The sequence below is a fragment of the Phalacrocorax carbo genome, chromosome 1 (assembly GCF_963921805.1).
Source record: "Phalacrocorax carbo chromosome 1, bPhaCar2.1, whole genome shotgun sequence".
In the NCBI taxonomy this organism is placed as follows: domain Eukaryota; kingdom Metazoa; phylum Chordata; class Aves; order Suliformes; family Phalacrocoracidae; genus Phalacrocorax; species Phalacrocorax carbo.
This window is the reverse complement of record NC_087513.1, coordinates 172,766,338-172,778,051: the sequence shown is the minus strand read 5'-3', so window position 1 is coordinate 172,778,051 and position 11,714 is coordinate 172,766,338.

Sequence of the window (11,714 nt, the reverse complement as noted above, 5' to 3'; positions counted from 1 at the left end):
ATGTATTGCAAGCACTTTCAGAACATCTGTAACAAAAGGTATGAGGCTATTACAGTGGTTCTTTACTCCAAAGACAGAAAATAAACAGTGCGCGCACTAATTGATGCAAGTACAGGTAATTAAGTTGGTCAAGTTCTGTCCTCATTTATTCCAGCGAAATCATAATAATTTCCCTCATTTAAGTAGGCTTCCTCTAGTGTTGAATATTGTAAAGGAGAATTTGAGCACTGTGTATGCGTTACAGATGCAGATTCATTAGTGTCAGAAAATGACATTAGTGTAGTGTCTGAAAATTACTTCCTCATTTGTGAAGCCTGCCTTGCCAGGAAGACACTTTAAACAAAACCCAAACTTGGAGCCAAAGATTTCTCACGATCAAATCTGTCAGCTTGAAAGACATCCTTTCTTAGTTTCCTTCCTCCCACCACATGCCCACTATATGCTAGTCTCACGGATTAGAAAATATTGCTCTGTACCATGTATTCATGATGAGTTTTTTTAATCCAAATTAAACCTTTGCAAGCTCCATTACTTTCCTGTCAACTTCCAGTTACCGTCATAATCAGATTCCTGAAGGCTCAGTTGTATTTGAGAGACACAAAGCTACAATGGGCATTGAATCCCTCTATCCAGACCTCTGGAAGAAGAACGCTGTCATGAATATTGACTAAGTGCATGCCAATATATGCTACAAAATGGTGACAGTGGAGCTCTGTGTGTAGCTGTCCGTCCTTGCTGGCTCATAAGGAGCCAGCTATCCTTCCTTGTCTCCACTTCAGTCACAGTATGTAGGTAAACTGCCCCAGAAAGGCTTCTAACTGGGTTTAAAGCAAGAAATTCTGTTTGGAGAATACATAAGCTAGGGGAGAGAAGTTCTATGTTAAACATTTAAATAGGTACCTCAACAAGCTGGCACTGAACATGCAATTTTGCACCTTGCAAATCTTTCTTTTGCTGTCTGGTTCTTCAAAGGCAGATTGGATATGAGCCTGAAGACAGCAAGATGTTCAGCTACCTCTGTGAACAGCCTGACAAAGCTTCTAAGAAGAATTGGGAAGTTGATTCTATAAGAAGGCCTAGTTTCATGGCAAAGGAAACAAGGCGCCAATTGCCAGCAGTCCAAGCGCCCTTCTAAGGAGTCGTAAAGGTAGGACTTCCAGGAAAACACACATTTGAATTTCTCTACACCAGACAAGTTTTTGTTCATGAAATAAAAAGATTCTCTTGAAAAAAGGCATGTTAATGATTACTGTATGAATTAAACACGCAATGACATCCTAGGAGCTTAGAAAGCTTAACTGCCAGTCATGTTAAAGGGTTACACTTAAAAGTACCGCAGGGCAATCTGAAGTGATAAGAACGCACTTGCCATCTCTTTGAAAAAATTAACAGATTGGGTTCCAAGCATTTCTACTGTTGTGAACTGCAGCTCTGACAATACCGTTGATTTCCATAACATACATGAGAGATCTCCAATATACTGATCACTGTATACTAAATAGCCAAGGATAAAGCTTATGGAGACATAAATTTAGTGTGGTTTGCTTGCACTTTAACTTCTCTGTTACCAACCTAAGTTTCTTCAGATAAAGGGAGGGATACAACCATGGGCCTTCAACACAGTCTGCTGGAACATCAAAGCACTGGAAAAGTTTCACTTGTTTAAAATCACATTGCAAACAGCTCCAGTTAATGTGTGGAAGCCATTCCTTGTAACCACAGCGTTTGTAGTGGAAAGGTGTTCTTTTGAAAAAATACTGGTTCTGAACATGAAAGTGACAGGCAATATACAAGTTGTGAGTTTGCTACAGAAAAATGGATCTCTGAAACTGTAAGCATTTGCTTATTCTTTGGACCATCTTTTATCTCACCAGAAGATACACCAGTGGATATGTTCACCACATCTCCGTGAAAGTTCTTTTCGGTTTTTAACTTTATATCCCTCTGCTTAGGTTTCAGATAATCACAGAATTTTTTTAGATACTGTGCTTGAAGATTATTTTGTAAAACTGCTGGTTTTGTCAATCAGCAGTATTTCTTCTGACTTTCACAAATGTCAAACATATTTGAACTCCTACATTTCCTTTAAAATACAGGTTTTTAAGTAATGTTAAAAATAATTACTGTCATCTCACACTGGTTCAACTTAAAAATAAATTTTATTTTTCATACTTCACTTAACATACATCTGCATCAGCCACAAATAGTGTTTTTCTAGGTACTGAAGGTAGAGCTGTAGGTTCTGCGGCCCATCCCAGTTGAGACATAAACTTATGTTCAAAAAAGACTCCGTGCATGAAGTTTATGACTGTCCTCTAATCCAAAACTTAGTTACATACTCAGACTGAATGTGGTATGGTTCTCAAAAAGCATAATGAATGGAAGGCTTCCAGAGCTCCTTCCCTGACAAGAGAATCTCAGTGGAGGTTTCTGGAATAAGGGACCAGAGTCCCACCAAACCCCAAGGCAGTGTCCCGCTGTTGCTCTAGCCCTGAGGCCAGGCAGCGCCAGGCAGAGGGAGATTTTTCAAATGATTAATAGGGAGTGGAGCTTTAGTGCCCATCTGATGTTTATATGTTTTACAGTTGTTGACAATGTGGCTCAAATTTCTCTTTTCACAATAGCAAAATGCTGCTAGGTGCACCTGAAGGAATCCTGTCTGGCAGAAATGATGCACAGAAAACTCAGGCAGTCCCTCAGTGGGCTAGCAATGATCCAGTTGGACCTGTCAACAAACAATCCAGGTTAAAGGCTGTAATGTCCTGCTAATGCATTGTTCTCTACAAAATATTTTCCTATGCTTTGATGCTTAGAGCGACCACTCCTTTGCTGGTCTGCAAAGCGGCATTTTGCTGCTGTGTATCAGCACTCGGCACCTTTGGAAGTTGTGCCTTTGGAAATCATTCTCTGGATCAATTACTCCCAGGAGAATTAATTCAGGATCTGATCCCGCCATGTCCTGCATGTTCTTGGCTCCCAACACGGGAGATGCTCCGTGACAGGCAGAATTAGGAGACCTCAAGGCCTGCTGCTGGTCTTGAAAAAATCAACTGCAGAACTTCAAATGCCTTGTACATTGAAGTATCAGAGCCTTCCTGGGAAGAAGAGGATACAAACGAGCAAACGTGTGATATCTTTGCACAAAAGATCGTTCGGTGCCACTATGTAACATGGAAATTCACTAGAAATTTTCTTCAGGCTTACACACACACAATAATTTTACACAGAGTATATTATAATGATGGCTAATAGTATGGCTTCAAAATACCATGTAAAATATATAATGCTGCGATCAGTGGTGAGTAAAAGCACTAAAATGACAGCCTTTCCGTTCAAACAAAGCATAGTATTAAAATTCTGGTGGGTGAGTTTGGAAACAAAAATTGTCGGCTTCTGACTGATGTAGTCACCTCCCTGGCTGAGTGTCAAAATAGGTCGACAGAGCTTTCTTTTCACAGTAGCTAGAAGTAAATGGGAACTGCTGTGTTCCAGCCTAGATCAGTAGGAAAAGAGACATTCTCACTGTCATGTAGCTTTTATATTTGTTACATGATACTCAGTGATATTAAACGACAGCTGGCAGGTTTTTAGCAAAGGAAAATACTCTTATCCCTGAGGATGGCACCACCCCTTGCACGCTCGCACCTTAAATGTCTGGGCCCAGCAATGTAAAACACTGCAGCACCTCAAGGTTCGGCTCAGCCAAACATGGCAAGGTCAGTCAGTGGAGCAGGGGACGAAGGCGGGGGTGGTGATGGCAGCCTGACCATATAACCCCAGTGACTAGGGCTCAGTTTCTAATGGCAACAATCTCAAAAGCTCCTCTGTGCACAGCTTCATAATTAAGTGTTAAATAAAAGTGCTGTGCTGCGAACAGTGCATCCTCCCTTACAAATTCTGACTTCATCTTCAGACTTGATAGTCTACTAAGTAATCCAGTCTGAAAATTCCTAACACTTAAGCAGGGATTGTGAGTTAAAGATACGGGCCCGGTCTCAATACTGTTAAACACAGTCATCTCCTTTACCAAGTACTGCTTGTGATCACTGTGGTCCTGCTACTTGAAACCACATCTCCACATTAATACATCGCTAGGACATTTTCTAAAGGCATGTTTAGCTTCATCATAAAAGCCAAGACATACTTGATCAGAATAATAAATTACAGCTGCAGGATCCATCCATAAAAAGAAAAGGTGTAAGTAGAACAATGGTCAAAAAAGTGTAACGTCTTTTTAAAACTTGCAGCAGCCTTTTTCCCTAACGTGGAAAATAATCCTTTCAAAACCAGGCTCTCAGCCATACAACACATCTGCAAGAAAGCAAGGCTACCAGCAAACCTGAGTATTTTTATTGGAAAGACAGAACTCACATTTTAGTAATACCTGAATGAAAAAGTGATACCCTAAAACATCTAAATGACTGTATATTATTATTCATCATAATGCTTTCATGATTACCACTAGTACAAACACATTTGATGTGCTTCCAAACACTGGTGGGAATGTTGGCATGTTTGCATCAATGTAATGGAGATTTGTGTATTTTCCTTAGAGCAAACTGTTATTTTGGAAACAGTGTAGGAACAGGAAGCAGGAAAGCAGACATCTGAAAAAGGGCCTGACCTACTAGCTGGTTTACAGCTATCGTTATTTTTGTTCATTTGGAGAGAATTATATATCACAGAATCTCAGAATGGTAGGGGTTGGGAAGGACTTCTGGAGATCACCTTGTCCAACCCCCCTGCTTGAGCAGGGACACCTAGAGCAGGGGGCACAGGACCACGTCCAGGTGGGTTTTGAATGTCTCCAGGGAAAGAGACTCCATAACCCCCCTGAGCAGCCTGTTCCACTGCTCTGGCACCCTCACAGGAAACAAGATTTTCCTCATATTCAGGTGGAACCTCCTGTGTTCCAACTTGTGCCCATTGCCTCTTGTCCTGTCACTGGGCACCACTGAAAAGAGCCTGGCCCCATCTTCTTGACACCCACCCTTTAGGTATTTATAAGCATTGAGAAGATCCCACCTCAGTCTTCTCCTCTCCAGGCTAAACAAACCCAAGTCTCTCAGCCTTTCCTTATAAGGGAGATGCTCCAGTCCCCTGATCATCTTGGTAGCTCTCCGCTGGACTTGCTCAAGCAGTTCCATGTCCTTCATAAACCGGGGGCCCAAAACTGGACACAGTACTCCAAATGCCATCTCACTAGGGCAGAGTAGAGGGGGGGGATAACCTCTCTCTACCTGCTGGCCACACTGCTTTTAATGCACCCCAGGATACCATTGGCCTTCTTGGCCACAAGGGCACATTGTTGGCTCAGGGTCAGCTTGTTGTCCACCAGCACTCCCAGGTCCTTCTCAGCAGAACCGCTTTCTAGCAGGTCAGCCCCCAGCCTGTACTGGTGCATGGGGTTGTTCCTCCCCAGGGGCAGGACCTTGCACTTGCTCTTGTTGAATTCCATGAGGTTCCCCTTGGCCCAGCTCTCCAGCCTGTCCAGGTCTTGCTGGATGGCAGCACAGCCTTCTGGTGTATCATCCACTCCACCCAGCAAACTTGCTATAATCTACATTCGAGCGAGATTTTAACTTCTTTATGAACAACCATGTGATTTTATGAACAGTGGATTCCACCATGTTACAAATGCTACCAGAACTGCTCTGTGTGTGCTCTGGACAAACGTACCTCAGCATTGGGTGGATCAGTGTGCTAAGCGAGGTGTGGTTTGGAGAAAGGGTACCACTGAGGTTACTGCTGCAATTTGAATTCCTCACAGCGTTAGGTGTACCCGTGGTGCCCTATCCAATTGCTCTGTCCAATTGCTCAGGTAATAGCTTAGAAATGTTTCCCTCTCCCTTTTCACATATATGCGCGTGCCTCTATGGGTGCTGGCAACAAGTGGGGGGAGGGTGGGGAGGAAAAAGGTTTGGGTTCAGTATGTCTTCCGTGACTCTTTTAAGAATCTGAGGCCAAGAGCTAAAATAATGGGAATATTTTTGCTTTCCTTCTTGGAGAAAAAGGACTAACAATAATTAAACAAGGCAGCTTTTCCCATTCAGCGAGGTGTTCAGTGGGAGAGTTTTGGCTTCTGGCCACTGGGGGAAAAAAAAACACCAAACTACCTCATCTCGCTTCTAAATTAAGTATAGCTAATACTCGTATTTTAGCTTTTATTTTCTAATCGCCCCCCAGCCCCAGGAGGCGGGAGCTCCCCTAGGGCCCGGCTGCCGAGGGGGGGGCCCATGGCCCACGGGCTTCCGCGCCGCCACGGGCCTGGGGCGCCACGCCGGAGCTCGCTTCTCCTCCCTCCGTCCCTCCCTGCCGGGAGAAGCGGCCTCTCCGCCCGCCGGGCTGGGGCGGCGGGGCAGCGCAAAGCTCGGGGCGCCGGCCCGCCGCCTCCTCCTCCGGGGCCGCCGGGTCTCGGCGTGCCGGCCCCTCGTCCAGCGGGAAGGGGCGACCCTGGGGTGAGAGGGCCGCCCGCCCCCGGCTTGCCGGACTCGGGCGGCGGGTTGGCGGTGGTTCAGCGCTGCCTTTCCCCTCCGCTCTCCCGGCAGACGGGAGGGCGGCCACTTCCCCCCTCCCTCTCCCGGCCGCCCGCCGGTGGCGCGACCCCGCGCCTCGCCCCTCCGAACATCTGCGCCCCGCCACAAGAGCGGCTTGTGTGCGCGGCCCCGCAGCCGGATGAAGCCGGCCTTTGTCCGCCCTCGCACCCCCGGCGCGGCGGCGAGGCGCCGCGCATATCAACGATGCCCCCCGCCCCTCCTCCTCCTCCTTCTCCTCCCTCAGGCGGGCTTGGAGACCCCCGGCAGCCGTTGGGCCTGAGGCGGCCCGCCGCGGGTTGCCGTGGCAACGGCGGGGCCTGCGGGGCGGCTGCTGCCCTGCCCTGCCTGCCGCACTGCCTGCCTGCCCGCCCTGCCCTGCCTTGCCCTGCCTGCCCTGCCCTGCCCTGCTTTCCCTGCCCTGCCTGCCACCTCGCGGGGAAGGGCAGCCCTGGGAGCCGCCCTGAGGACACCAAATGTCCTCCTCTGGTTTGCCTGTGGAAGCCCCCAGCCCCAGCACCTGCCACCTGTTGGCTGAGGCCTCTGAGCCCTCCTGGGCTGCATCAAAAGCAGCGTGGCCAGCAGATCGAGGGAGGGGATTTTGCCCCTCTGCTCTGCTCTGGTGAAACCCCACCTGGACTACTGTGTACAGCTCTGGAGCCCTCAGCACAAGAAGGACATGGACCTGTTGGAGCGGGTCCAGAGGGGGGCCACAAGAAATATCTGAGGGCTGAAGCACCTCTCTTCTGAGGACAGGCTGAGAGAGTTGGGTTTGTTCAGCCTGGAGAAGAAAAGGCTGTGGGGAGACCTTATTGTAATCCCTTTTAATATTTGAAGAGGGCTTATAAGAAAGATATGGACAGACTTTTTAGTAGGGCCTGTTGCAATAGGACAAGGGGTAATGGTTTTAAAATGAAAGAGGGGAGATTCAGACTAGATAGAAGGAAGAAATTTTTTACAGTGAGGGCGGTGCTTCGCTGGAACAGGTTGACCAGGGAGGTGGTTGATGCCCCATCCCTGGGAATATTCAAGGTCAGGTTGGATGGGGCTCTGAGCAACCTGACCTAGTTAAAGATGTCCCTGCTCATTGCAGGAAGGTTGGACTAGATGACCTCTAAAGCTCCCTTCCAACCTAAATCATTCTATGATTCTAAATAGGGGACAGCTACAGGCATCCTCCCTGCCCTGGGGCTGCAGCCCAGTGCTGGGCGAGGCAGTGAGGGCCAGGCAGCAGGCCACTCTCTGCACATTTCCATTTCTGTACCCCCTCTAGGTTAAAGTGATGAAAACTGCTGCCCCTTTCCCCAGCTGAGTGCTGCGAAATGCCACTTCACGAATGCAACTGGAGTATCAATGCAAAAATCTAACCTCCAGACGTTTTTTGCACCCTCTCGATGCTCTTGCCTTGCTTGCTGCAGTTACATGAGTGCCCCACTTTTACTGAGTAAGGGCCAAGTAGCAGAGTTGCTCTTCACCTGAAAACCATGGGCTGCTGTGCTTGGGTGCGGGTGATTGCAGGTTGAGCCCTTGCTGATGACTCACTGCATGTGGACATCTACTTGGGGAGCTGCTGTATGCTCCCTTGAGAATTCCTGGAGCTGGGTTTCCAAACTGAGGTTGTTCAGCTCCAGACAGTGTATTTATAAACAGTTTTCTGCTGGGAAGTTGCCAGCTTTATACAGTTATATAATATTTGCTGGGGTTTTATGTTCATTTTTTTTTTCTTTAAGATTTGTCATGACAGACCAAAAATAAAGCAGAAGGAAGCAGAAAAATATCTGGGCTGAATGAACAGCACTTCTGAACTGGGTTCTCCACTCCAGACCACTTACAGAATAGGTTTTGATTTGGTAAGCTGTTTAACATGAAATTGGAGATAAAAATAAAAGACGATGATAGGAGATTAAACAGGACTTTTTTAAAAAGCCAAAAGTCAGCAAAAATAAGACTTCAGCTAAGTAGCATAAATTAATTTCTTTAGGAATTGTGCTACCATAAAAGCAATAAGCCGTTTAGGCTATGAACCCTTTGAAAGAGTTGTGTTACGTACATGCAGTCATAAATTAAAGTGAGGTCCTGGCACTCAGAGGAGTGGCATTGCTTTCCTGTGTACTTTTATTGGATTTTGTGACTTAGTGTATCATGTCATTTACATTATGTAATATGGAAAAGACCCCAAAACACTAATTCCCTTAAGAGATTGCTGTTTATTTAAGTACGTAATCCCAAGCATTTATGGAGTGTGATAGCGGCTAATCCTCACCGTCTGATTTCCTAAGTAAATGGTTTTAGGGATCATTTTTATTCAAAAAACCCCTACTCTCACCTAGCTTTCTGGTTGTACTTAGCAATGTATCCCTATTGTACTTAGCAAGGTTGCTATCATACCAAATGAATGAAAGATGACAAAAGGCAAAGACTGAAGAAGAGCACTGGGAATTTTAAAAGTCTGCCACTTCTCTCTTTCACTGTATTCTCTCCAACAGCTTAAACAACGGCTGTGGATGAACCAAGTTGTGCAGGTGGAGCTGGTGTTTAGTAAGGCACACTGCTTTAGTAAGTCACCCATAAACAATATTATTTTTGATGTTTGAATAAATGCAGTTGTTCTTACTACTTTCTTGGTCAACAACATTATCTGAAGTGTAGGTTGGAGTATGCGCCTAAGAGCTAAGCACATTTGAATGAAACACTGAGTAAGTATTCAGTCAGTATTCATGAAGCTGGGGTAGTCTTCCTTTGTGAAGACAGGTACTTGTTAAAAGCACCTCTTTTTGTCAAGCAAATCATGACGTGCCATGCCTGCAATTTTTTTCTGTGACACTTTGTAAAAAGGGGGTATTACTGTAGGGGGTAATAGGAATATGTATGGTAAGGGGTGGGGGGGAGCGGGGAGCACTCTCTGGGAAGAAGTTTCAGAGAAACTAGGAGAAGGTCCAGCCAGGATGCTGGTGGGATCATAAGAGTAGAAGAAGTGAGAAATAATCTAGAAGTATTACCAGAGACCTCCTGCTTATCCCTAACATTTCAAAATGGGGTTTTTAAGTCTGAGAAATAAGTACAAAAATGAATTATCTTATACTCTGTGGTTCCCAAGGTATTTGAGAGTGTCTTTAATGTTTCCACTCTAAAAGGGGGTTAGTTCTTTTCTCTGTACACTGCATTTCAAAGGAAGTCCCCTAGAGTGAAGTTCAGCTTTGCCTTCAAGCACAGAATTTAGCTATGAGAATGTGAGTGAAGTATCTTAACTTTCCATTGCAGACAGTGGGGTGGGATGCAGGTTCCTCCACAGGAGCCACTTGAATCTTGTGCTTTAATACATTGAAAGGGGACCTTCAGATACAGTGCAATGTGACTTCTGGACAGACAACTGGAGGCCAGGCGGGATTACCCCAGGACAATTCAAATGGCACAAGGTGCCATATTTAGGCGACTGAAGTTAACCCAGTACATTCCAAGGAGTTTGCACCTTAAAGTAGATACTTCATTTGGTCAGCTGAATCAGTCTGCATTGTTCACTGGCTGCACTGACAAGACCTATAATGACCACAATAGTGACTTAGACACCCAGCTCATAGCAACGCGTCTGTGCTTAGCATCTTAAATTCAGGTGCGGGATCCTATCCCTGAAGGCTTAATTTACTTAATGCTGGTGACCAGCATTGTTTGAGACAGCCATACAGTGCTGTCACTTAGCACATAGGACCTAAGGAAGACCCACATCTTTTGGAGTGGCAGCCAGTCCCTGCATTCAGCTTGTCTGAAGCTCTCTTCAGTGAAGATTCACCTCTGAAAACTCAATTCTTCAAACATTTTCTGAGAAAATATCTCTTTTTAAGTTGCATTTTTTCTGCCCACAAAGAAGTGTTACATACAACCTCAATCTTTTCTAGAAACCCAGAGCTGTATTCAGTATGAATTAAATAAAACAAGACCTTTCTTATCCAGAAACTTTATTGCTATAGAAAGCTGCTTTCTATAACCCGTGTTAAATGGGGAAAAAAAAAAGGTGGGGAAGTGACCCTGGATGCCGTTTAAGAAACTGGAAAATGTGAGTGGCTGAACACTTGCTGTTCTGTGAAGTTAAAGGTTGATCAAAACCTTTACAAGACAGAGGGCTGAAAGCATTAAGCTTGAGTGATTTCATTCAGGAAAGGACTGGAAGTGAAGAAGAGTAAAGGAAAACCAATGTAATACATTGGAGAGTAACAGTAAAACCAAACAACCATACAATCATTGGGAGGAAGTCCAGGAAAAATAACAAGCAAATCATGCTTTTCTAAGAAGGCAACACGGAGAAAGAAAATCCAATACACATTGGACACATCTCTCAGAGATTATTCACTATTGAACTTAACACTCACTTGGATAGAAGGGTGGGAGAAGACCCATCCCTAGTGGCAGAGATCCCCTGCTACTTCTTTTTTTTTTTTATAACATTTCTTTATTTCTATTCCCTCAGAGAAACATTCTCACAGTTAGCTCCAGAATTTCTCTTATTCTTCCATCTTTTTTTCCTCTGAAAATAAAAAGACTACTTTTACCTTCAGAGGACATTTTTTATGTGACAGAAAGTCAGGTCATCTTTTTATTCTTTTCAATATTTTATGAGAAGCTTGGCAGGTGTTAGAGATTAAGTTTTAGGACTGAGAGAGAAGCGACTCAAGCTTATGCTTTTGTGCCAAGAAAGAATGCATTTTTCCTGGTGAAATGTTTAAGCCAGCCACTTGAATATTCTCCAACCTTTTCACCTTTTCACATCAATATGGGCTTGAAGTCACAGCTGCTATAGATACCATCATGGGGCTGAAGCCAGTAACAGAGTTAAAGCATCTACAGCAGGATTTAAGTGGAATTGTATTGCCTGAGCCTGGACTGGTGATCCAAAAGCCACCTGTTCGTCTGCTGCCTAGCTTGACTAGATGCCTTCCTGTAGGACTATGAAGTTCCCAAGACACTTACTGCTAGATTAAACAACTCAATACCTTTCTGTTGTCTCAAGTAAGGGGAAGGTTGGGAAAGTAGACTATACGCCATCTACAAACGCTTGAGGGACCCAATCTGTTAGATAATTTTGGAGCATGCCTGATGGATTGGGTCTCACAAAAATACAATGGATGCTTTCCCCTGAAACACAGCTGAAGAGGAGGCAGCAGGGCTTCCATACCAAATACACATACA